General features: G+C 31.8%; 1 protein-coding gene across 3 annotated transcripts in view; it reads left to right on the forward strand.

Annotated features, from left to right (window-relative positions):
- The window catches only part of LOC126888063 (atrial natriuretic peptide-converting enzyme), a 331,414-nt gene that overhangs the window by 205,271 nt on the left and 100,508 nt on the right, over positions 1–25,635 (forward strand). The window lies entirely within an intron of this gene.

Here is a 25,635-nt window from a genome sequence, read left to right on the forward strand (position 1 = left end):
TACTTAAAAAATTCACAAAAATGTGCTTGAAATGTTGATTTCAAACCCCTACGGCCCCCCTTTAAGGATAGCTATGAAAACCCATGCCGGTCGTGTTTGTCTATGCATGAAATTTAATAAAAAAAAATGTTTCATCCGGCAAGCAGATGGGTACATTTCGACCTCCTATTCGGATCTTAGACTATTATCTTAATCTGACGATTTCGAGTTTTTCTAAGGATAGATTTTTTCGGACACCCCTTAACGAACTCCCCTATACTAAGATCCAATATATGGTAGGGGTACATTTACAGGGTAAAAGGTTTCTCACCATGTGATTTTCTGACGTGCTCGAGTAACTGCAAAAATCCCCGGTTGAGCTCCGCTGCCATAAAGAACTTAAGAAGATGGATTTAATGAGGTGCAATTGACCTTTTCCACTGCCACCTTTTCAGATTAGAGCCTAACCATTTTTAAAGGTGTAATACCTTCGAGACTGAACCTGCTATGTAGCTGGCAGGCTGTCACCCTGATATAAAATACGCTCTGCTGTTTCTTTTTCCAGACGACAGAATCTGCATACGTTATTATCTGCTAATCCCATCAGCTTTAACTGCCTAGTAGCCCAGTAAATGAAGGGAAATTCGGCGATACCGTGTAATTTTCAGGGGCAACTCCGAATTGCATGAAAATTTGGATTTAGGTTCTACTTACCCTCCACTTCAAAGTTGAAATTGTGCCGTTGGTTGCTTTTACTTGGGGGGTGACAGTCACCCCTTCTCGGGAGTGAAAAAACATACGTTCAAGATAAGACCAGAAATGGATAAATTGACTGATTTTAAGCAACTTTTAATCTATAGAGTTTTTTACGTAAGTCAATTCTTTTCGAGTTTTTTGCCATTGAAAATGTTGATTTTTCACAAAAAGCTACGTTTCCAGACGGTTTTTCGCAAATAACTCAAAAAGTAAATATTTTATCGAAAAAAATATTCTCAGCAAAAGTGTCGCTTATAAAAAACCCAAAAAAATGGTGTATAATCGTCTAATTCCAAATCGAATATTTCAAGGTGAAATCACTGAAAAATTAAGCACTTTTCGGGAAAAACCCATTTAAACTTTTTTAAAGGGTTTATAAAAAGCTTTGTTTTAATTGTTAACAAAAGTTTTAGCATTAAAAATAAGCGAGTTACGCTCAAAATAAAGTTGGCTCTCTTTGTTTTTTTTGTAAAAAATCATGAAAATCTCGCCGTGTTTAGCTCCCCAAATGAAATTAATCGCTACCGCTTTACAAACAATTTACTTACCTATCTATTTTTTATATTATCTGTCAGTCTCACTGGTTTAAAGTGTTTATTTTTGAAAAGGTTATAATTGAGAAAGCTTGAATGGGTCACTAATCATGAGTGTATGCAAATTTTGAACAGCCATATCTTAACCAATTTTTGTTTTACGGAGGAACAAAATGAAACTAGCATATCTTTGTAATAGCAAAACCTACATTTTTTTACTCTTTAAGATTTTTCTTATCACTAAGACTTTTTAAGTTATTTTGAAAAAATGAAATTTCTCAAAAATTTTTAGAAAATTTTTTTTACTATAAAACCAAATGTTTTCAAAAATAAGCATTTCAAACCAATCAAACTTACAGATCATATAAACAATACACATACAGTTAAAATAGATGGTAAAGCCAAACGATTAATTTCATTTAGGGTGCTAAATAGAGGGAGGATTTCACGATTTTTTTACCAAAAAAAAAGGGCCAACTTTTTTGTTCAGTGTAACTTGTTTATTTTTGATGCTGTAAACTTTTGTAAAAAATTAATAATAAGCTTTTTTTCGGTATTTTAAAAATGTTAATTAGGTTTTCCCCAAAAACTCTTCTTTCTTCAGTGATTTCGCGTTGAATTATTCGATTTGGAATTAGACGAATAAGAACGTATTTTTAATGAGCTACAACTTTGCTTCTACTCAATTTGTAGACTTTACTGGTACACCTTTTTTTTTTTGTTTTTTTATAGGCTACACTTTTGCTAAAAATATTTTTTTCGATAAAGTATTAATTTTTGAGTTATTTGGGAAAAACGGTCTGAAAACGTAGTTTTTTTTGTCGAAAGATCAATATTTTAAATCGCGAATAACTCGAAAAGTATTGACTTACGTAAAAAACGTTATAGAACAAAAGGTGCTTTAAATAAGTCAATTTGTCCATTTCCGGCCTTATTTTAAACACACGTTTTTCACCCCCCGAGAAGGGGTAAAGGGGGGTGAATGTCACCCTCCAAGTAAAAGCAACCAACGGCACAAATTCAACTTTGAAGTGAAGGGTAAGTAGAACCTAAATCCAAATTTTCATGCAATTCAGAGTTGCCCCTGGAAATTACACTCCAAAATGGTCATTTATTGGGCTATATTCAGTTTAGAGTGACCTGTTAGCAGATCTACTATGGCTTTGACTGTTCTTGTGGTTGCTTATTAGGTTTGCCGTAACTTTTGGCGAATGTTCTGTAATAAATTGTTTCGCCTGTCTTTGTTCTGGTGAATTCCTCCACCATCATCGAGGGAGAACATCTAGGAATTCATTATATTGTATTATAGAGAACAATACTCCTTTAAAGCATACCTAAAAGGGTTAACAATCCAAAAGTGACAGTGACACTTTCAACTCGTAATGAACATACTATTTTGGTAATCTTGAAATATTATTATGAATAGGGAAAGTTTACGTATGGTAATGTCAACTGGAAAACAAAATATATGTCAAACAAAACAAAACAAAATATATAACAAAATACCTGTAGCTCCAAATATTTTGCGGAGTATTTTACACTCGAATATTCTCAAAAGTGTTTCATCCTTCTGTGTGTGAGTTCACATCAAGAGAGTGGTCACTATCTATGTTTGGACCTCCGTAGCTTCTGAAGTTCATGAGATCGGATAATTGCCTTCCATCTCTCAGGTTGTGATCTATCTGGTTAACGGTTTTGTTGTTATGAAAATTCCAATATTCTTTTAGAAGGAGCATAGACGATCTGAAAATACGAGTGAGACGGAGGGTGATACATACCGTCACGTGTTTTGCTCCTTAGATCCTTAGTTTTGCAACCGATTTCGAATCATAAAATGCAAATTGTTTCACAAGGTTTTATATTAAACAAACTGGAACATGAAGTAAAAACCACTTCTATGTAAAAGGTATATTTACTAAAAATTTTTAGAATCCCAATGGATTCAATAAAATGAGTTCATCAGAACGTTTTCAAACCTATCGGTCCATTCAACCATCTTTTCAATTTTAATAGTGGGATTACTTATTTGATTTTAGATCACTGATGATGGACCGATAGGTTTGAAAACGTTCTGATGAACTCATTTTATTGAATCCATTGGGATTCTAAAAATTTTTAGTAAATATACCTTTTACATAGAAGTGGTTTTTACTTCATGTTCCAGTTTGTTTAACTATAAGGTATACAGCCAATCCAGGGAACTACCCCTTTTTAGTTTTATATTAACTTGTTAAAGACATGGAATGAGAAACAAGCGTAAACAATAATAACAAATCGTTTTTTCATACTTTATTATATAAAAAATATATCTGTCTTTATGTTTCACTAAACTTTTCAGCCTTCCTTTATCTCTTTAATTAATATAGTTACTAATTACTTAACGTTTTCGTCACGTTTGCTTATTATAAGGATAAAGTTCATTTTTTTGTACTTCCTTTATTTTTTCCGAATCTAACTTGAACTTACAATTTACATTATCCACTTCAATAATTGCAAATGGACCTTTGTATACGGAGTCAAGTTTGTTCATCTCCTCATTTAACCCACGACTAAATCTCCCACTTTCAACTTTTGAGTTGCTGCTAAGTGCTCTTATCTATCCATTTCTTGTTTTTGTGTTTTTGTTTTTGCAATTTCTTTTAAATATCGCCTGTTGCAACAAATTATTAAATAAAATTTTCATACCTCTCTATAAGCACCGATTTTCTAGTGTGTATGCAATATTGACTTCAGATTATACAATATGGTGCAAATGTTTCGAATAAATTCGGTATTTCGTAAGCTGGCGACTTTAAGGAAAAATCTCAAAACAGTTCGATTTTTTTTTAAATTACGTTTTTTTGGCATACCTATATATTGTACTAGTGACGTCATTCATCTGGGTGTGATGAAGAAAACGATGATTTTTTTTACTAAGAATAGGGGTCGTGTGTTAGCTCATTTAAAAGCTTATTCAATTCTCTATTCAGTAATATAAACATGAACACAATTATTTATAGGTACAGGGTGTCCAATACATTTTGTTTAAATTAAATTAATTTATACAAAAAGAAGAGTGTATGTAATTTATTCACAGTACATTTTACTGCTGTCAGAAAACATAAATTTTATTTGGCAAATAAACATTACTTCTCGTTCACTTCAATGTTCAAGCTGCCACCCACGTACCTCTGGGTAATTTGAGCATTTAATTTAAGCAAAAAGCACTGTTAGGGCAGCCAAGCCAATGAGGGTATTTGGCTCCGAATTCTATCCTACTACATCGATTGACTTGATATTTTCACAGTATTTCACAGATTATTTTGAAAATACCCGAAAAACTATGCAGCTAATCAAAAAAACTATATAAAACATTTTTTTAGCTTAAAAAAACAAAGAGATTCGTTCCTTTATAAATCTTCTAGTTATAATACTAAAAAAGATATGGTAGGTGAAAGAGTTTGTTTTTTTTTTGGTCAAATCGGTGTATTCAACTTATTCAACCTGAAATAACAGAGAAAAAGTCGATTTTAGGTGTATAATGCTACCAACACCTTTTGTAGTGCTTGAAAAGAACTTTAAAATGAGCAATATTAAATGTCGATTACATCCATATTAAGCGAGATATACTGCAAAAAAATTGATGACTAATATATTTTAAGAAAAAACGAGAAGTGTATTTAACGCCTCATCAACCAGAATTGAAATGCATCGTTTTTCTTCTACAATACCTTTTATTATAATGTTATTTCTATGTTCAAAAAGTTGGACGGGTTTAAAACGAATGGTTTTTTAAAAAAATAAGATCAGATTATAGAGTGCATTTTTAAATTTTCTTAAAAATTTTCCTTTTTCTCCATGTAACTCGAAAATGATAAAAGATACGACAAAAAGATACAATACAAAAATGTAGGGTTTTTAGATAAACATTTTATTTTTGTTTTTCATTACTGTATCTCTTATCATTTTCAAGTTACATGGAGAAAAAGGAAGATTTTTATGAAAATTTAAAAATGCGCTCTATAATTTGACCTTATTTTTTTCAAAAACCATCCATTTTAAACCCGTTCCACTTTTTGAACATAGAAATAACACTATAGTGAATGCTAATGTAGAAGGAAAACGATGCATTTAAATTCTGGTGGATCAAGAGTTAAATAATATACTTCTCACTTTTTCTTAAATTACATTAGTCATCAATTTTTTTGCAGCATATCTCGCTTAGTTTGACTGTAATCGACATTTAATATTTCTCATTTTAAAGATCTTCTCTAGCACTACAAAATGTATTGGTGGCATTATACACCTAAAATCAACCGTTTCTCTGATATTTCCAGTTGAATACACCGATTTGAACATGCACCAAAAAAAAACAAACTGTTTTCCCTTACCATATCCCTTTTTGTATTATAACTAGAATATCCATGAGGGAACCAGCCTCTTTGTTTATTTATAAGCTACAAAAATGGTTTATATAGTTTTTTTAGTTAGATGCATAGTATTCGCAAAAAACCCTTCGAAAAGGTGTTATACGAATAACTCAAAAAGTATTGTTTTCGAAAAAAAAAATGTGTGTACTTTGTACGCACGTAAGAAGTTATATTTACTTCTATTATATGAATTCAACGAAATCATTATATCTATTTTAAACAGTTTTTTGTATTGTATTAAATATTAAACCAATTTTAGAAAGAACTAAAAGAATACCAAAAATTAAAAAAAAAAAAAAAAGAATATGAATTGTCCGGATTTGAACGCGGGACCTCTCGATCTGTAGGCGAATGCTCTACCGTAAAAAGTTTTCTCTTTACGTACGACCATTTCTCGGACATAATTACAATCACGGTAACAAATAGATCAATTGAATAAACATTTTCAATTATACTTATTATCTTACTCCCGATGAAGACAAATCCAAAGACACAAAAATTATAATAAATATATTTACTAAAACACTAATATATTCTTTTCACGCACACCTTATTTGAGCTACATAACTTATAAAAGATTTAGCGACTAACACCATACTGTCGGTGTGCGCATGCGCCCAGAATAATAAAAATTCACTCTTAATCGCGCCTAAAGAAGTATAACTTCAAAAAATTATAGAACAGTTTTTGCTTAGAATTAGGTTCTCGAGCCACTTCCGTGGTTATTTTAACCAAAAAATTCCACCCTCGAGAAGGGGTGGGAACCGCCCCCAATATAAAAGCGCCATTGTATATAGGGTAGACTTTGAATTAGGAGATATAAGTAGAGGCTATTCCCAAAATTTAATTAACATCCACTCAGTAGGGTAGAATTCAGAGGTAATATCCTGTTCTTGCTCTCATAGACTGGCTTATGTTTATTTGTGAAATAAACATTTTTTTCTGTTTTCTAACAGCAGTAAAATGTATTTTGAATAAATTACATCCATTCTTCTTATTGTGTCAATTAATTTAATAAAAAAATTATTCTGGACATCCTGTATAAATAATAGTGTTAATGTTTATATTACTGAACAGAGAATCGAATGAGCTTTCAAATGAGCTAGCACACGACTCCTTTTCTCATTAAAAAAAATCGTTGATGACGACATCACGCCCAGATATATGACGTCACTACTATGATATATTTGCCAAAAAATCATAATTTGAAAATAAAAATCGACCTATTTTGCGGTTCCTACTCACACTCGCTAGCTTACGAAATACGAATTTATTCCATAATATTTGCACCATACTGTCTAAATTGAAAATATAATCATATAATCGGGCATTAATTTTTATGTTTCTTAAATCGAGTTAAATGTATCATAAAGGATTTTTATTGCCTTACTGTTTTCACGTGTAAATTTTTGTTATCTTTGTAACATTTATTCCGACTTTCACCTGAAAATATTTTAATTAACCATTTTAATCTCCTCGCTGTTTTAGTGAGATTATTTTTAGTAAATTGAAATGTTTAGTTAAACATAATTATACTTTCCCCATTTTAGCCAGTCGCCAATCTCTACTGATTGCTTTAACTTCTTTAACATGCAGAAAAAAGTAAAAAACCTAAGAGGCTGCTTAAAAGAATAAGTCCAATATTTATTATACTCCGTTTTAAAATTATTGATAGCACAATTTTTATAACAGCTTATTTCCATTTTATATTGTATTAAATTTGAAGGTTGTCAAGGTGGTAATAATATTTATCGCCAACCGTCACTAAAGTCATTCATTATTGTACTCATTTGCCCCCATTTGCGGCAGTAAAGTAACACTTTATTGTACTGAAAGAAGAATTTTACTTTACCTGCCGCGATTAATCAAATTAACCACGGTTGAATGTAAGTGGTCGATGCCAGTAATCGAATGGCGAGTATTTGAGTGAACTTAAAATTTATTTACTTTAACTATTAAAAATATTGTACACAATTTGCGACATTATCAATTAAATTTGTGTCAAAAAGTGGAATTTTGTAGTATTTTGTAATTATATTAATATAAAATAAATTAAAACTTTACCGATTTAGTAATTATTCAATATTGATAACTATCGATTGAAAATCGAAAGCGGCCATCTTGCAAAAGTTATCTGTCATCACTGTCATGAAATTATTATGACGTCTAAAATTTAAAAAGTTTATAAATTGTAAATTGCAGGTAAGTATTAAAACCAATATCAAATTATTGTAGAAAGTGAAATTGTAGATAAAATAAATTTTGGCATTGTCCAAGCTGCCAAGCTTTCAGTACTTCATTCTTCAGTTTTTCATTTATAGACTAAGAGCCGCTATAGGTGAAATTTCTTAATCATTTTAGGCACGATGGGACCCTATAACTTAAATAGTAGAACCTAAAAGAAAACGTTTGAACACTGTGCCGTCACTTTTCAGTGGCACATGCGTCGACAGTGGCGCATCAAAATTTCCACTTATGGACGGGATAAATAAATTAAAAGTTAACAGAACTTACTAACAGAATTAATTTTTTTTTATTTTTTTGGTTCTATGTGATTAACACATGGGATTCAGCGTGATTTTAACCCAACACCCCCTTCCCCCTGCCCCCACCATCAAAAACTTCATTTTTCGTTTTTATTTTTTTTTTTGGTGGGATGCAATCAATTTTAAAATTTCAAAAAATTCACACGCATAGCTGAGACTTTTATAAAATATGCCTATTTTTTATAGACCCATAGGTAGAGTGTACATAACCTCAAAAAATTAAAAGAAATTTTTTTTTGAAAAAAGCGTATAACTTTTTTTTAGGAATAGCTGCAGGTCTAATTTTTTCTTAATTTTGTGTGTTTTATGAAACACTATATTTTTAATTTTTTTTCAGATTTTTCTGAAAGTCTCCCCACCTTCAAAAATCCGAAAAACTGTTTTTTGGGGGGTTTTTGGGGGATTTTCCCTATCTTGTAAAATTCATAATATATCAAATCAATTTTGTTTTTATAGGTTATATGTAACTTGAAGTAACTGAGTCCTTTAGAATATTTAAAAATCAGAAAAACACGTTAAAACCCCCCAAAACCCCCTTAAAAACAGTTTTTTTGATTTTTGAAGGTGACCAGCGTTACAGAAAAATCTGAAAAAAATCAAAAATATAGTGTTTGATAAAATACACAAGACTGAGAAAAAATTAGATCTGCAGATATCCCCAAAAAGAAGTTATATGCTTTTTTCCAAAAAAATTTTTTTTTTTTATTTTTTGAGGTTATGTACACTCAACCTACAGGTCTATAAAAAATAGACGTGTTTTATAAAAGTCTTAACTATGCGTGTGAATTTTTTGAAATTTTAAAATTGATTGCATCCCACCAAAAAAAAATAAAATCGAAAAATAAAGTTTTTGATGGTGGGGGCAGGGAGAAGGGGGTGGTGGGTTAAAATTACTATGAGTCTTATGTCTTAGTCACATAGAACTTAAAAAAATAAAAAAAAAATTAATTCTGTTAATGAGTGAGGGTATTTTTTAATTTATGTATCCCGTCCATAAGGGGAAAGTTTGATGCGCCACTGTAGACGCATGTGCCACTGAAAAGTGACGGCACAGTGCTCAAACGTTTTCTTTTAGGTTCTACTATTTAAGTTATAGGGTCCCGTCGTGCCTAAAATCATTAAGAAATTTCACATATAGCGGCTCTTAGTCTATTAGGGATTATTAAAATTAAAGATGGTTAATTTTATGAAATAATGAAGATAATCAAAAAAAGTGTAGTGTTATAATGAGATTTTAAAGAAGTTAAATAAATAAACGACAGATTTTTATTTAATTTTTTTTATAAATTTTATATTATTTTTAAAGAATTACAGAGCCCAAACTCTTACGTAGTCAACTTTAAGGTGCGAATCATCGGAATTCAAATTCCAAGTTGATTTCCAATCAAATTATGTTAACGATAAAATTTTGTATCCACCACGTCAGTAAAGACTCTTTATCGAACTCGCCTCGCTCGCTACACTCGCTCTTCTCGTAATATCAGACTAGTTCGATAAAGAGTCACTTTACTGACTTGGTACATAAATAACTATTTTATCAATTAAAACAAGTATCAATATGTATTTATATTTTTGTCTATTTTGAACAGTCCTGTTTAAATAGACAAGAAAGCAGCAATAGGTATTTATATTATTGTCTACTTTCAACAGTCCTGTAAAAGGTTTCTTTTTTTTCTTCCTTTTCATATATAGGCGCCGAGGGCCTGTTTCTTCTTCGATATTAGCCTCCCGCATTGTTTGCATTACCATACAATATCTTCCTTGCTTTTTCAACACTTCTTCGACCACCTGGTAATTTACCTCAAGCTATTTTTACTATCCTAACTTCTTATATTCTGCTAATAGGTTCGTTCTTAAGCAGCACGTAGCGTTTAGTTTCCGAAAAATATTGATTTTAATGGTTTTAAATATGAACAATTCACACTGTCTGGAACGTATCATATCAGACAAATCTTTATAAAATCAGGGGCCTGATTCTAATTCATTTCGAGGTCGCAATTTAATTTCGACTACGTCATGACAGTCGCAATTTATAGCGAATCTTATTCATTTCGGTATTAGTTCCAACTGGGGATATTAAAGTTATCATTTTGACACTGCTCAGAATTTGGGTTGGTCCTCCTGTTTATTGGAATTATTGGTTATGCAACCACCGCAACGTTTGTTGATAGTCTGGGCAAATTATCGAAAAAATGTCATTTTTGGGAAAAGTTATTTACCAGCTATTTTATTGCTGAAATCGAATCTTAAGATTGCATATATTAGTAATATGGGGTATGACAAGTCCGTAGAAAGTGTGTTATTTTATTTATAAACAAATTAGCATTCCTAAATCTTCTTTTTTTTTTTTCTTAATTAGTGCTCTGTAGCAAGTTCCGTAGTTCTGCACAAAGTTATTTTTTTCCGATTTCCTTCAACAAAAATTTTACTCGGAAAATCCGAGTTTTCCCAAAAAAATCTGCAATTTTCAATTAAAATTTTAGGAAAGTAATTATTTATCAATAATTAAATAAATTGGTGACATGAAATATTTCTTATAGTAGATTATATATCAGGAGGCCGGCGACAATCTAACCAATAGTTTAGCAATAATTAAAATGTTAATTAAAAAAGAATGTGTGTGTACTTTGTACGCACGTAAGAAGTTATACTTCTATTATATGATTTTATTATATAAATATACTTTAAACAGTTTGTTTTAATTTTTTTAACACCAAACTAATTTTGTGCTTACCGCTTTCAAAAAAATAAAAAAAAAACGTATAGGATTGCACTGGATTCGAACTCAAGACCTCTCGATCTCTGGCCGAATGCTATACCAAATGCGCTACGAGGACTGTGTCTGTATCGGTTCGAACGTACCTAATGACAATTCACTGTAACAAACAGACAAGGTGATGTATAATAAATATACAATAAAATGTTTTAATAATACTCATCTTACTCCTGAGGAAGACAAATCCAAAGACACAAAAATTATAATAAATATTTTTACTAAAAACACTAATATATCCTTTTCACACCTTTTCTTGCACTGATATATTTATACATAACTAGAAAGATTTAGCAACTAAACGCCATACTGTCTGTGTGCGCATGCGCGCAGTATTATGAAATTTTACTCTCAATCGGGCCTAAAGAAGTATAACTTCAAAAATTTCGGTCGAAATAATAACCAGAAAGATTATGATTTAGCAGAATAACTATAATTTTCGTATAAAAAAGCACTATACCTATTCAACGTACTTTACAGAATTGAAATTGGACTTGGATTTGAGCGGTCCCAGAAATGTTATAAAGAAACAATGTTTTGGCTTATACATAAATAGAACCCCTCAGAACATATTAGATTAAATTAAATTAAGTTAACGCTGTTGAAAAGGGCACGGCTTCTGTGCCCTTTTCGAAGAAAAAAAATTGAATTGCGAGGAGTGGTTCCAGGTATAACCGGTCAAATTTGACCGGTTTTTGCGACAGAGTTATAAACAACAGGATTTCAATCTTTGAACCATTACCTTTTTATTTCGGTCCTCTTTGTACATACAAATTGTCATATCTTCAAGACACTCATAACAAAAAAGATTTATGTCACCAAGTTATTTAATTATTGATAAATAATTACTTCCCTAAAATTTTAGTTGAAAATTAAAGATTTTGTTTGGAAAACCGAAATTTTCCGAGGAAAATTTCCGCCGAAGGAAATCGGAAAAAAATATCTATGTGCAGAATTAAATTAAAGTGAATCTTTATGTGAGTGTTTTTGGTTTAACGTTAAAATCTTCAGAGTTACAGAGCAATAATTGAAAAAAGATTTCGGAGCGCTAATTTGTTTATAAACCAAATAGCACACTTTCTGCGGACTTTTCATAGCTATATTACTAATATATGAAAGCTTAAGATTTGATTCCAGCCAGCAATAAAATAGCTGGTACATAATTTTCCTTATTTTATACTTATTTTCCCAGATTATTATTTTACCTTACATCTTTCATTGAGTTAATAATTCACGTTGTGGACATTCTCAATTATTATATTTCTAATTTAATACTATTCTATCTAATTCCTCCAAAACCAGCAAATTTTCATAAAACCTAGCCATATTAATACCTTTTGCTTTAGTTTTCCTTGCAAGAAACAAACAAAATACTTCTCCTAAACTAAACCTAACCTCGCTTTCGGCCATTCATTCATGTCCGTGTCACAATAATTTCGACTCGAAATTATAATTTCAACCAATTCTGAGCTGAGGAGTCGAAATTAATTGCGTCCTATCGAAATTTAGTGACGTCCTTTAGTTAGTTTAACTGAAATCAACAAGGATCACAAAGTCGAATGATTGTCAAATAACTGTCAAAGTGTGGATACGAATTTTTATTCTCCGCATTTTAATAGTTTGATTTTAACGATACAAACGAGCAGTTCTCGGTGTATTGTGTGTTATTGTGTTAATTAGTGTTCCTTTTGTTAATTTTCTTTATTGTTTATAATAGGTAGGTTAGGTAAGTGATTAAAAAAATATATAATGGATGAGACCTCGGGTGGCACTTCGCCACCCGAAAATAAGGATGCAGAGGAGGATAGGTATGTAAATAATTTTATAGATTTAAATAATAGATATAGAACTGAGGATAAAGGTCCATATTTTGTATATATTGAGAGTACTGATAAGCATTTGGGAAGAATTTTCCCAATCCGGATTGGTCACGTTTTGTTGACTGACAATTATATAAAATCCGATGTCCTTGATATCAAATCGGTTGGTCTTAATCGCATTAAAGTTATTTTTAAGTCGTATGAAAAAGCTAATTATCTAGTTAATAATAAAATTATGTCTAATAATAACTTAGTACCGTATATACCCAAATTTTTTACACACAAGAAGGGTGTGTTGAGGAATATTGACACATACTTTTCTGAGGAATATTTAAAAAATGCCATAATATCTAATAAAGAGGTGGTTCTAGTTCAACGCATGAAACGAAAGGTAACAGATAAAGACGGTAATATTTCATATGTAAACAGACAAATGGTTATTGTTCAATTTGTAGGAAATGAACTTCCTCAAAATATACAAATTAATTTATGCAATTTCTCTGTAGAACCATATATATTCCCCGTTGTTCAATGTTTTAATTGCTTGTGATATGGACATTCTGCCAAGCAATGTAAAACCAAATCTTCTCACTGTCGAAACTGTTCTAGCCTAAATCATACGTCAGACTCTTCTTACGAAAAATTCTGCATTTATTGCCAAAATAATGAACACTGCTCTACATCCAGAGATTGTCCAGTATATAAGAAACAAAAAAATATCAAACAACTCATGGCCAGGGAAAATATTACATTTAAAGAAGCTGAAAGATTGCATGATAATCCATCTTATGCCAAGATTTCTACAAATAATAGATTTTCAGTTCTTAATAATTCCACTGATTTTCCCTCTCTGCCACTCCCTAGTACGTCCCAAACTCCAAATTCTAGCTTTTTGCTACGTAAACCCATTGTTCGAAATACTTCACCCAAAAGACAAGTGAAAAAACGTAAACCATCTGCTCCAGAGTCTCCACCTATTTCTCAGTATCTGCCTACTTCTTCCAATTTTCAATAAAAAAAAAACAAATCTTCACATAATCCCATCATACCAAATCCTCACAGAGATGACTTTATCCAATATAAGGAAAAACTAACAAGTCAGATAATAACCGTAGTTAAACAAGTAGTTAATTCAGATTCATCCGAAACAAATTACAATTTAGAAGAAAATATTAGAAATATGATCTCCTCTATATTAAGTCCTTCAAATCTAATTCCAGAAATCGATATTGAATCTTGTTCTGATGATTCAATCCACTAATAAGATAAGTACACTCAATAGTAAAAACATTAAAGTTATCCAATGGAATATTCGTTCTTTCTCTAAAAACCATCCAAGTTTATTAAATTTCTTACACAATAATCCTGTAGATATTATAGCTTTATCAGAAACCTTCAAAAAACCAAACCATTCTTTTAAACTTAAAGGGTATAAGATTATCCGACAGGATCGTGCAAATGGCTTTGGCGGTGTTGCCATTGAAGTTCGCCAAGACATTAAATTTATAAATTTTCCTATTACTTTTGCACATAAAAAAGATTTAGAACTTTGCGCAGTTAAATTTCCGTCCTTAAATATCATACTAGTATCGGTGTATAAACCACATAAATTAAATGTTTCTAAATCAGATTGGTCAAATATCTTTCGGCAATTTAATTCTCCTGTTATTTTCTGTGGCGATTTTAACAGCCATCATACACTTTGGGGATCTCATATTAATAAAGCTTGTGGTAATCAATTAGTAGAAGCCTTAGATGATAATAACTACGTTGTTCTTAATAATGGTAAACCAACTAGAATTTCTCGTCCAGAAGAGCTACCTTCGGCGGTAGACATTACATTTTGCTCTGCTAGTTTGGCTAGTGATTGTTGTGTATGGGATGTCGTACCAGATGCGTTAGGTTCAGATCATTGTTTAATCAAATTTGAAATTATTAGGGATAGAGTTATAATAAATAAAAATCCAGCATCTAAATGGAATGATAAATTAGCTGATTGGTCTGCATACTCCACTATACTGGAAATTTCGTTAATTAGTACAAACCAAAATCTAAACTCCAATCTACTAAGCTTCTCTATTTTTATGGAAAATGTCTCAGAGGCAGCATCCGCAACTATTCCCCTAAAAAGAGCAAGACAACAAGTAACTCAACGTCCAATATGGTGGGATACCGAATGCTATGATATGTTTCGTCGTAGAAAAGAAGCCCTGAACCAGTATAAACGTGTCTCAAACTATACAAACTATTGTCAATACCAAAATGTAGCTAGTCAAACTAAATTACTATTTTCTAAAAGTGCTCGAGGTAGCTGGATATCTTTCATAAACAGTATTAATAAAAACACGCACCCACTAAAATTTGGCAATTTATAAAAAAAATATCAAACAAAGACTCAATGGGATCGGGCAGTATACCAGCTGATATGGTGGACGATTTTTTTGAGTTTTTTATTCCCAAATTTGCATCAAATAAAATCGACTTCAGTAAATTCAATAGTAATGTAGCATGCAATGAATCATTTTATATGCCTATCAGTTTGGAGAAATTCCGATTAGCAATCAAACAATCTAAAAGTACAGCACCGGGTTTTGGTAGCATTACATATAAAATGATTGAATACTTGCCTGCAATTGCTAAAGAAATTCTTTTAAATATTTTTAATAGTTGGTGGTTGCAAGGTTTATATGACCAAAGTTTAAAAAAAACTGTAATTTGCTTACTTGCTAAACCCAACAAAAATGTAAGTCTACCTAACTCTTACAGACCCATTTCATTAATATCATGCATTACAAAAACATTTGAGAGAATTATCAAATTAAGAATGGAATTGCATTTTGAAAGTAATTGTTTATTACCTATTAATCAGTTTGGATATCGCAGAGGCAAAGGCACGTCTGAAGCATTAGCTCAATTAGTTTCCGACATTCAGAATGCACTTTCCGTTAATCTTATATCGGCATGCTTGTTTTTAGATATTAAAGGGCCTTATGATACTCTCTGGATATTGATATTCTAACTGTACAGCTCATAAAATACGGTCTAAATTATAAATTCGCACAAAGAATCACAGATTTGTATATGGACAGAGAAGTTTTCATTCGAGATTCAGAGAATCACATTTACGGCCCTCGACTATTATCAATCGGAATTCCGCAAGGTTCAGTCCTAAGTCCAGTACGTTTTAATATCTATACTGCAGAATTGCATGACATGTTAAATGAAACAAATAATACAATTAAAATCATTCAGTATGCAGACGATTTCTGTATATACAGCAGCCGTAAATCATATAATGAGTGTTTATGCGATTTGGGACTGATAATGCAATGTGTAAAAATATGGTATATGGCTTTTAATTTCACGTTATCCCCTTAGAAATCTAGCATCACCTTTTTCACTAGACATAGGTTAAGTTCCCCTACCAGTATAAATTTAAGTAATGTTGATATTAATGTATCCTCTCACCATAAGTATCTGGGCGTGGTTTTGGACAAAAAACTAACCTTGACACTCCATGTGAATCACATTATCAACAAATGCGAAAAAGGTTTAAACATGCTTCGTTGCATATGTAAAGCTAGATGGGGTGCCGACCCAAAGATAGCATTAATTTTCTATAAATCGTATATTCGGTCAATCATTGATTATGGATGCTTTTTATATGGTTCATCGTCAAAATCTAATTTATCAAAAATCGATCATATTCAGTATAAGGCAATACGTATATGTATTAGTGCGTTTAAGTCAACGCCATATGCTGCAATTCTAGCAGAAGCGCTGGAACCTCCTCTAAACCTTAGAAGAGAATTCTTGTCTAATAAGTTTCTATTAAAGACCAGGACTTTAGACTCACATAAATTATTAAGTAAAATTAACAGTCTCACTGAATATAACTTAACAAATTCTTATTGGAGAATTAAAACTTCTCCCCTCCTACAGATGCTTATCTAGAAACTAACAACTTTAGCATTAACACTAAACAAATATTACCCATATATAACCTTTTTATTGAGGGAATCGCAATCTTTCCAAAGATCATAAAACCTACATACAGAAACTTACCATGCCAAAACAATAAAATTATAAAATTAATCTTATCTGAATTTTCTAATTATAAATACATCTATACAGATGGTTCAAAAACATGTAATAGTGTAGGTAGCGCTTATTATGTTTCTAATATAAAAAGTGGTAATTCTTTTAGACTACCTAAATGTACATCTATCTTCACTGCCGAACTTTATGCTATTGAAAGAGCCCTAACTTACGCGGTTGAACAGAACTTTGGAGACACGGTTATACTATCAGATTCTTTATCTGCTCTTGAGGCAATATCACAACCAATAACCAAAAAACACAATAATGAGTTGTTATGCCATATTAGAAAGACAATCGCTCGATTTAAAAATAATAGCAGTGACTTGGTCTTTATCTGGGTAAAAGTACATGCCGGAATCAAAGAAAATGAGATAGTGGATGAAATGGCAAATAATTCAGCATTTTTAAATGAAATAGTAGATTTAACAATCTCCAGCGATTACATTCCAGAATTGCATAAAAAATTAAAAAAGAAATGGGAAACTATTTGGCTTAAGTTTGTACAAACTTCGAGGAATCCATACACTTACATACACCCACAACTTCCGCAAAATATCCCACATATATTTGATTATCACGTTACTCGATTTTATTCCACAGCCCTAAGTCGCTTAAGATTAAACCATGGCAATTTTCCTGCACATTTAGCTAAAATAGGAATGCGTATCAACTCTCTCTGTTCATGTGATAACTACTCTACTGCAGATTTAAATCATATAATCTTTAATTGTGAACTTAATAAAAACCATACGAAAGCACTAATTGCTAGACTTCAGGAGCGGAATGTAAGTTTACCGCTGAATATTTCACATCTACTAAGCTTCGATACCAAAACTATTAATGATATTATCATACAATTTCTTAAAGATTCTAAAATAAAAATTTAATATGACATCTTCAATCTTCAACTTTCAAATATCTGTGGCAAAAAGTTTATCTAATGCCATCCCCTCTTTGTGAACACACACACACACAAAGTCGAATTTCAACGTCGCCATATTGATTGCGACCTGTTTTGAGTCGAAATTTGAATTAGAATCAGGGCTCAGGTTTTTCGGAGACTACGCTACGTGCCGGAAATGATGCGTGCATGATAATCTGTCGCGACCTTTATACATTAGGTATTTGTCCTTCTTACGTCTCGCTTGTCTCTCTATTCATTAGGTTTCTCCCTGATATTCTATGGAGATTCTCATTTTTGTCGTTTCTAGCAGTCGTTTCGTTTTGGATGTGTCGGGTCTCACCCCACTTTATCGGTCTAATCAATGATTTAATTTCATAGATCCTTGCTTTTCTGTCTTGTCCTAGGTGCTTGTTTTTCCAGACTGTATCATTAAGAGTGTTCTGAAACTATTTTTTCTGTGGCATATTAATACAATTTACTATTTTTACTAGGTGTAAGCCACAATTTTACTTTGAAATAAGTTTATTTGACGTTTCTATTTTCACTTCGGAGATACTTTTCGAACTGGAATGAATTCCGCAGTGCAAAAACAGGAGCCTTTTCTTTTTTATATTATGTTTTAATAACAAGAAGTGCAATATTTCCAGCATGTAAAACTAACCAAACAACTGATACACTTATTTAGTCCCTTAGAATAAAACAAAAGTTTCTTTTGAATGAAATATTTGAAATTAAATATCACTAAATTTTCTCTTTTTTTTTCATCCCTGTAACTTATTAAAATAAACATAATATCAGGAACTTTAGTCCCTCGGTAATAATGTAACATTTCTGCGCTTAAATTTTTCAAAAATAGTTATTAGTTTTCTCGGGATTACAAAAATGAATGCATTAAATAGTATTGGACCAAGATTTTGCACCTACCCCCTTAAAATTAAATATCACTGAAGAAATCATAGGTACTACTTAATCGTGACATCTCAATATAAAAAACTATTTCTTGGTTTCTGTTTTGTATGTAGAGTTCTTCTAAATAATGTAAAGCAGTATGTCATAACCCAATTATTTACAATAATTTCCTTCTAGACTGAATGTAGTTCAGTTTCTGTTTACAACAACTGTTGTCTTGTGCGATATATATGAAGAAAGGTAGTTACATATTTTTATAAAATGTCACAGTTTACTACATAATGTTACAAAAACTAGAATTAATTATACGTGTTGCAAGTTACCGCAATATTGACAGTTGTCTTGATTTAAAACTTTTACGAGTTACTCAACCATGAGAAAAATGTTAAACATGTTCATTTCTTAACGGCACTTAAAAATATATTATGTTATTATTCATTAATGATACACAAATATGCGACAATTTATGTCCTTCAATTATTTTAAATTAGAAAAAGTTGGATGAAATGCAGATTAGAAGGTAGTGGCTTCTTTAATTTTTTTCATAAGTTATTATTCCAGATTGTGGAAATATTTCTGTTCACAAATGTCCCCTTTAAAAGAATCTGAAGGGTGCCGTTCAAAATTTTTAGGCAGAAATTGTCTGCAAATTGTTGCAAAAAAAGACAATTTTTTTAACAGATTCGAAACCTCACTTTTTTCTGCTTCTGAAAATATATCCTCAGGTTTATTGGGCCATTTTAAGCAAAAAAGTTCTTTTCATTTTTTTCCTAAAATTGATATTGTTCGAGTTATAAGCGGTTTAAATTCCGAAAAATGCGAAAATACGCATTTTCGAGGCTTGAAAACTCATATTATGTAGATTATTATTTTTGGGGTTGCCAAGTGCCTAAATTGAAGTTTAAACATTCAATTTCAAGATTCTAAAGAGTAATCAGGGCTTATTTTAATGTAGACCGTTTTTTTGGTAATTATGCGCCTCCGTCATTTATTAAAATTTTCTAATTTATTGTTAACACAGTTTTTTTAATAATTTATTTGTTTATTATAGTTATTAAGGTACCAAGAGTATTATAAAGATTATTTACTTAAGAATTTGTTAACAAATTATTGTTTCCTAGTCTGGATCTGTCAAAATGCATCTGAGTTGAGTGAACGGACTTTAAAATTAATTTTAAATTTCTCAATGTTTAAAATTAATACATACAATCGCAAAAATACAAGTTTTTACTTGTTCAAATATTGGGGGCTCATATTTGTTTTGTAGTTACTATTATTTAGTGCTCTTTAGGAGAATATTGGAATAAAGTCATTAAAAAAAAAAGAAAATAACAATACACTTGTGATGATTGGCGTATTTAATTAGAGCAATGGCAACAATTAATTTAATAAATAAAAAAATTATTTAAAAAATCTATGTTAGTAATAAATTACAGTTTTAATAAACGTCAAGTACTGCTTTTGAATTTTTGCGTAAATACGTGTAATATCCCTAATAGCACAAGGACGTCCAATGGACGTCCATTGGACGTCCTTCACGGACTTTAGGGACGTCCATTGGACGTCCGTTTTCGTCCGAGGAACGTCCTTTATACATCCTATTTTGGTCCAAATGTCGCGCTACCGAACGTCCATTGGACGTCCATCTAAGGTCCGAGGGGACGTATATTGGACCTTAATCGGACGTAATTTGGACCTTGATCGGACCTCCTAGGGGACGTAAATTGGACCTTAATCGGACGTAAATTGGACCTTAATCAGACGTAAATTGGACCTTAATAGGACATAAATTGGACCTTAATCGGACGTAAATTGGACCTTAATCGGACGTAAATTGGACCTTAATAGGACGTAAATTGGACCTTAATGGGACGTAAATGGGACCTTAATCGGACGTAAATTGGACCTTAACCGGACGTAAATTGGACCTTAATAGGACGTAAATTGGACCTTAATCGGACGTAAATGGGACCTTAATCGGACGTAAATTGAACCTTAATCGGACGTAAATTGGACCTTAATAGGACGTAAATTGGACCTTAATCGGACGTAAATGGGACCTTAATCGGACGTAAATTGGACCTTAATCGGAAGTAAATTGGACCTTAACCGGACGTCCTAGGGGACGTGAATTGGACATTAACAGGACGTCCAATTTTGGTCCAAATGCCACGTTGCCCAACGTCCAATGGAGGTCCACTTAACATCCGAAGGGACGTTCGGTGGACGTCAATTGGGCCTTCATAGGACGTCCCAGTTTGGTCCAATGTCTTGCTGCCGAACATCCATCTAATGTCGTGGGAAATAAAAAATATATTTTTTAAGGAACTTATATTACATCTTATATTAAATTACAATTATTGGATATTACATTATTTACATTAAATTACAATACACTTCTCCAAGAAATTAACGCACCACCTTAAATATGGGGTATTAAACCTTAAACAAATGGTTCCGTATGTACAGGCTCACTCATTACTATAGAGAGCGATGTGATATAATATATATTACAGTATAGCTCCCCGTGCATGACAAGCATAAGGAGGTACTTAACCTATAGCCTAGGGCCTAGGCTAGAATATTATAAAAAAATCACTTAGATGCAACAACAGGTTTAGGAAATTCGAGACATCAAAAATGCCCAATTTTTAAGGTGGTGCGTAATCGGCTGTATATACAGGGTGTAACAAAAATACAGGTCATAAATTAAATCACATATTCTGGGACCAAAAATAGTTCGAATGAACCTAACTTACCTTAGTACAAATATGCACATAAAAAAAGTTACAGCCCTTTGAAATTACAAAATGAAAATCGATTTTTTCGATTATATGGAAAACTATTAGCGATTTTTTATTGAAAATGGACATGTGGCAGTATTATGGCAGGAATATCTTAAACAAAAATTATGGTGAAATTAGTGCACCCCATAAAAATTTTATGGGGGTTTTGATCCCTTAGATCCTCCCAAACTTTTGTGTACGTTCCAATTCAATTTTATTATTGTGGTAGTTACCATTAGTTAAATTCAATATTTTTGTTTCTTAGTATTTTTCAGATAAGGAAGTTTTTATCGAGTTGCGACTTCTTTTTTAACATGTCTACATAAAAATTTTATGGGGGTTTTGTTCCTTTAAACCCCCCAAATGTTTGTGTACGTTCCAATTAAACTATTACTGAGGTACCATTAGTTAAACAGAATGTTTTTAAAACTTTTTTGCCTCTTTGTATTTTTTCGATAAGGCACATTTTATCGAGATCTGGCTTCTTTTTTAATATGGTTCAAAATATACCTAAAAATGTAAAGCATAAATAAGTCTGCATATTATTACCAAGTCTCCATAATCGTACTTAACCATATACAAATATGTGGTGGATTTGAGAAATATTCAAAATATTTCGATAAAAATTGACTTTTCGAAAAAGCAATAAGAGGCAAAAAAGTTTTTAAAACGTTGTGTTTAAATGGTACTACAATAATAATTAAATTGAAACGTGCACAAAAGTTTGGGGGGGTTTAAAGGAACAAAACCCCCATAAAATTTTTATGGGGTGTCCAAATTTTACTATAGTGTTTTCGTAAGATAGTTGCAGCCAAAGGGCTGCAACTTTTCTTGTGTGTACATTTGTACTAAGGTAAGTTAGGTCCAATCAAACTATTTTTGGTCCCAGAATATGTGATTAAATTTATGACCTGTATTTTTGTTACACCCTGTATATATCTACATACTTCGTCTAATTTACTAACTGTTGTGCGTCATCCGCGTCGTAGTCTGTGAGGTCGCATGATACCAACACGACATATTTAGGCGGTAGGTGTGTTCTTTTTTAGAATCACTTTGCTGAGTACACTGGAAGTACAGACTCTAGACATATTTTATTATATACGCGTAGAAATAATATTTGAAGATTTCTATTAATGTTAACCTAAAGAAATACACAATAATATGTTTCATTTAATTTGTATAAATGGATTATAAAGCGTTTTTATGAAGCAGATTTGTTCGGATCACACTGTAACTGTAATCGAACGAAGGTGACATTTTAGAATAAATTGGTAACATTTATTTGACAGTTGTGGTGATGACACTTCATATTTGTTTATATTCTTTACTATGAGTATCTGTTTTATTTATTATATTTACTGTCTTTATTATTTACTTTACTATAAAAAGATCCTCTACTATAAAAATATAAATATCACCTAATTTTATAACGACTTGGAATAATCATCGAGGTATCTGACAACTTTTTTAGTTGTTATTGTAGACATACTTATACAAAGAAACCTACCGGCTTTTTGCCAAGAGTTCGGAGCCGTTTTTTAATTATTAACAATGCAGTGCAAAAACGCTTGCACTGCAAATCTTAAAAGATTATAACTTAATTCTTGTTCTCTATTTCTTAAGTTTTTACTTATTTACATTGAATATTAATTTGTTTTGTTGTATAATCCACGTTTACAATAATTATGTGATATATTTTATTTAAAATGTGTTCAGGATCTTTTTATACTTTGGCAACTATGTCAACTTAGATCTCTGGCGTAGATAATGACGTGCAACAGTAAGTAAATTAGATGGACTGTAGGTTATATTTGGTTCTTGGGACATCAAAGTATATTTTTTAGACATTCCCTGGATATAGTCACAGATGTGACATACCTCCGATTTGTTTTTTCATGAGTCTTGTAAGAGAGACTAAAAACTTTTTTTATAGTCACCTCCTGTTTTCATATATTTCTAAAAATGGTTTTTCGTCTCCTACAAAATTCATGAAAAAGCAGATAGGAGAATTATTGTACATTACAATTCTCTGATGTTTGGGAAAAAGGGCTTAAGTCAGAATTGCACATCGATAATGTTTTGATGATTTCTATAGTACTGTAGTAGATTCTACTGTACATACAGTTTACATCTACAACAGTTTTTTTCTGGTCCAGAAATCATCAAAACATTATCAATGTGCAATTCTGACTTAAGTCCTTTTTGCCAAACATAAAAAAACAATCTGGTCATAACTGACCAATGAGCAATTTTAATTTAACCTAAATTACTACTGTTTCTTAAAATGAAGAGCTTACCCCATAGCGTCTCTTATCTAATCTAACAAGATCGTGCACTATTCTAACATACACAGGCACAGCACACAAGCACTATGCTCCGTTTTTCACTATCACCTATCACTCAAACTAGTTCAAAAGGCTTTGTCCTCTTCAATCTTCTAGTTTGCCCAGTAGTATCGAGGAGCTGGATTTCCTCGATATTCTTGAACTTATGAAGTTGTTCAATTGCTCGTGTTGCTCGTGACTTCCTGCTATCTTCTTGATATTTGTTGATAAAGTAATAACTTATTATGCATGGACAATGTGGACTTTCTTCCAACTAGCCAATACACTTTTTATATCTCTCTTTTGCCTTTCATAGCCACAAGGCTATACATTTCCTTCTTGGTTTTTTTTGTAGACCACTTTCAGCTGATTCTAAAAAAAATTAAAAAAATGAAGGGTAATTTTTCTATTCTTTACAATTAAAAATCAAAAGAAATAGATACTATTTACAGGTAATAATATGCATGCATAAATGATTCATTTCATAAAGAATAAAGATAATTGAAAACGGATTTTATAATACTTACAAAATTGTTTAAACAAGAGATCCAGCCAGAGCCCAGAGCAAAAACTAGTAGACAGTACAGCAAAAAAGCCACTAATTTCTTCCATTTCCCACACCCCCTTATCGATGCATTTTTTTCCAATCAAAATCTTTACTAAATTTTTAGGTTATCGGTTATAACGAAAATGAAATATATGAAATGTGATGACCAATGACCACGCGACGCTACATAGATATTCGCGCGGCAAATTTGAAAATGAACGCAAATTGAACAGTAAATGGCCTCTCTTAAAATCTTGTAATGGAAAATTTTACCCCTCCAGGAAGACATTTATATCTTCTGGTAACTTTCCACCCATAATTTAATCAGATAGATGTTCACGGAATAGAACGGTAGTACCTACATTCCTGGAATGTTTTGTGTTGTTAGGATTAAACTTTTATTTTATTTATTCTTGAATATTTCCTATTGTTAAACATTGTAACCAATAATTTACAAATAAGATTTTCTTTACATTACATAAAATCAAAAACATGTTTTGGATATTAAACTATAGTTTATAATTGTAATAATTGTATATACAATTTTGAATTAAGATTTAATCTTTTCGATTTAAACTACAGTAAAACCTGTGTTACCGGCCCCCTGCAAACACCGGCCACCTGTACTAACGGCCAGTTTAAAAATTCCCCAAACCAATTACTGTAAAACTTGTCAGTAACGGCCACTAAAAATGAAAAAGCTATTGGCCGATATAGAAAGGTGACCGGTATTGCCAGTTTTTGTAGTCTAGATATAATTGGTTTGGGGAATTTTTAAACTGGCCGTTAGTACAGGTGGCCAGTAACACAAGTTTTACTGTATATCTAGACTACAAAAACTGGCAATAACGGCCACCTTTCTATATCGGCCAATAGTTCTTTCATTTTAGTGGCCGTTACTGACAGGTTTGACTGTATTTCATTAACGTAAAGTTAACGCCTAAGTTAATATTTTATTGAATTATTTTGCTATTTGATCCCGTAATTGGTATAATGTGTCCAATATAATATATAAGCGTTCATAAAACGTCCGTATTTCGTCCAGTATGGACGTCCAAAGGACGTTCAACGTCGGACGTCCAAAGGACGTCCATATTTATTCCGTCCGAAGGACGTCCAACGTCGGACGTCCAAAGGACGTCCATATTTATTCCTTCTGAAGGACGTCCAACATGGGACGTCCAAAGGACGTCCATATTTATTCCTTCCGAAGGACGTCCAACATGGGACGTCCAAAGGACGTCC

Source organism: Diabrotica virgifera, chromosome 7 (assembly GCF_917563875.1).
Source record: "Diabrotica virgifera virgifera chromosome 7, PGI_DIABVI_V3a".
In the NCBI taxonomy this organism is placed as follows: Eukaryota; Metazoa; Arthropoda; class Insecta; order Coleoptera; family Chrysomelidae; genus Diabrotica; species Diabrotica virgifera.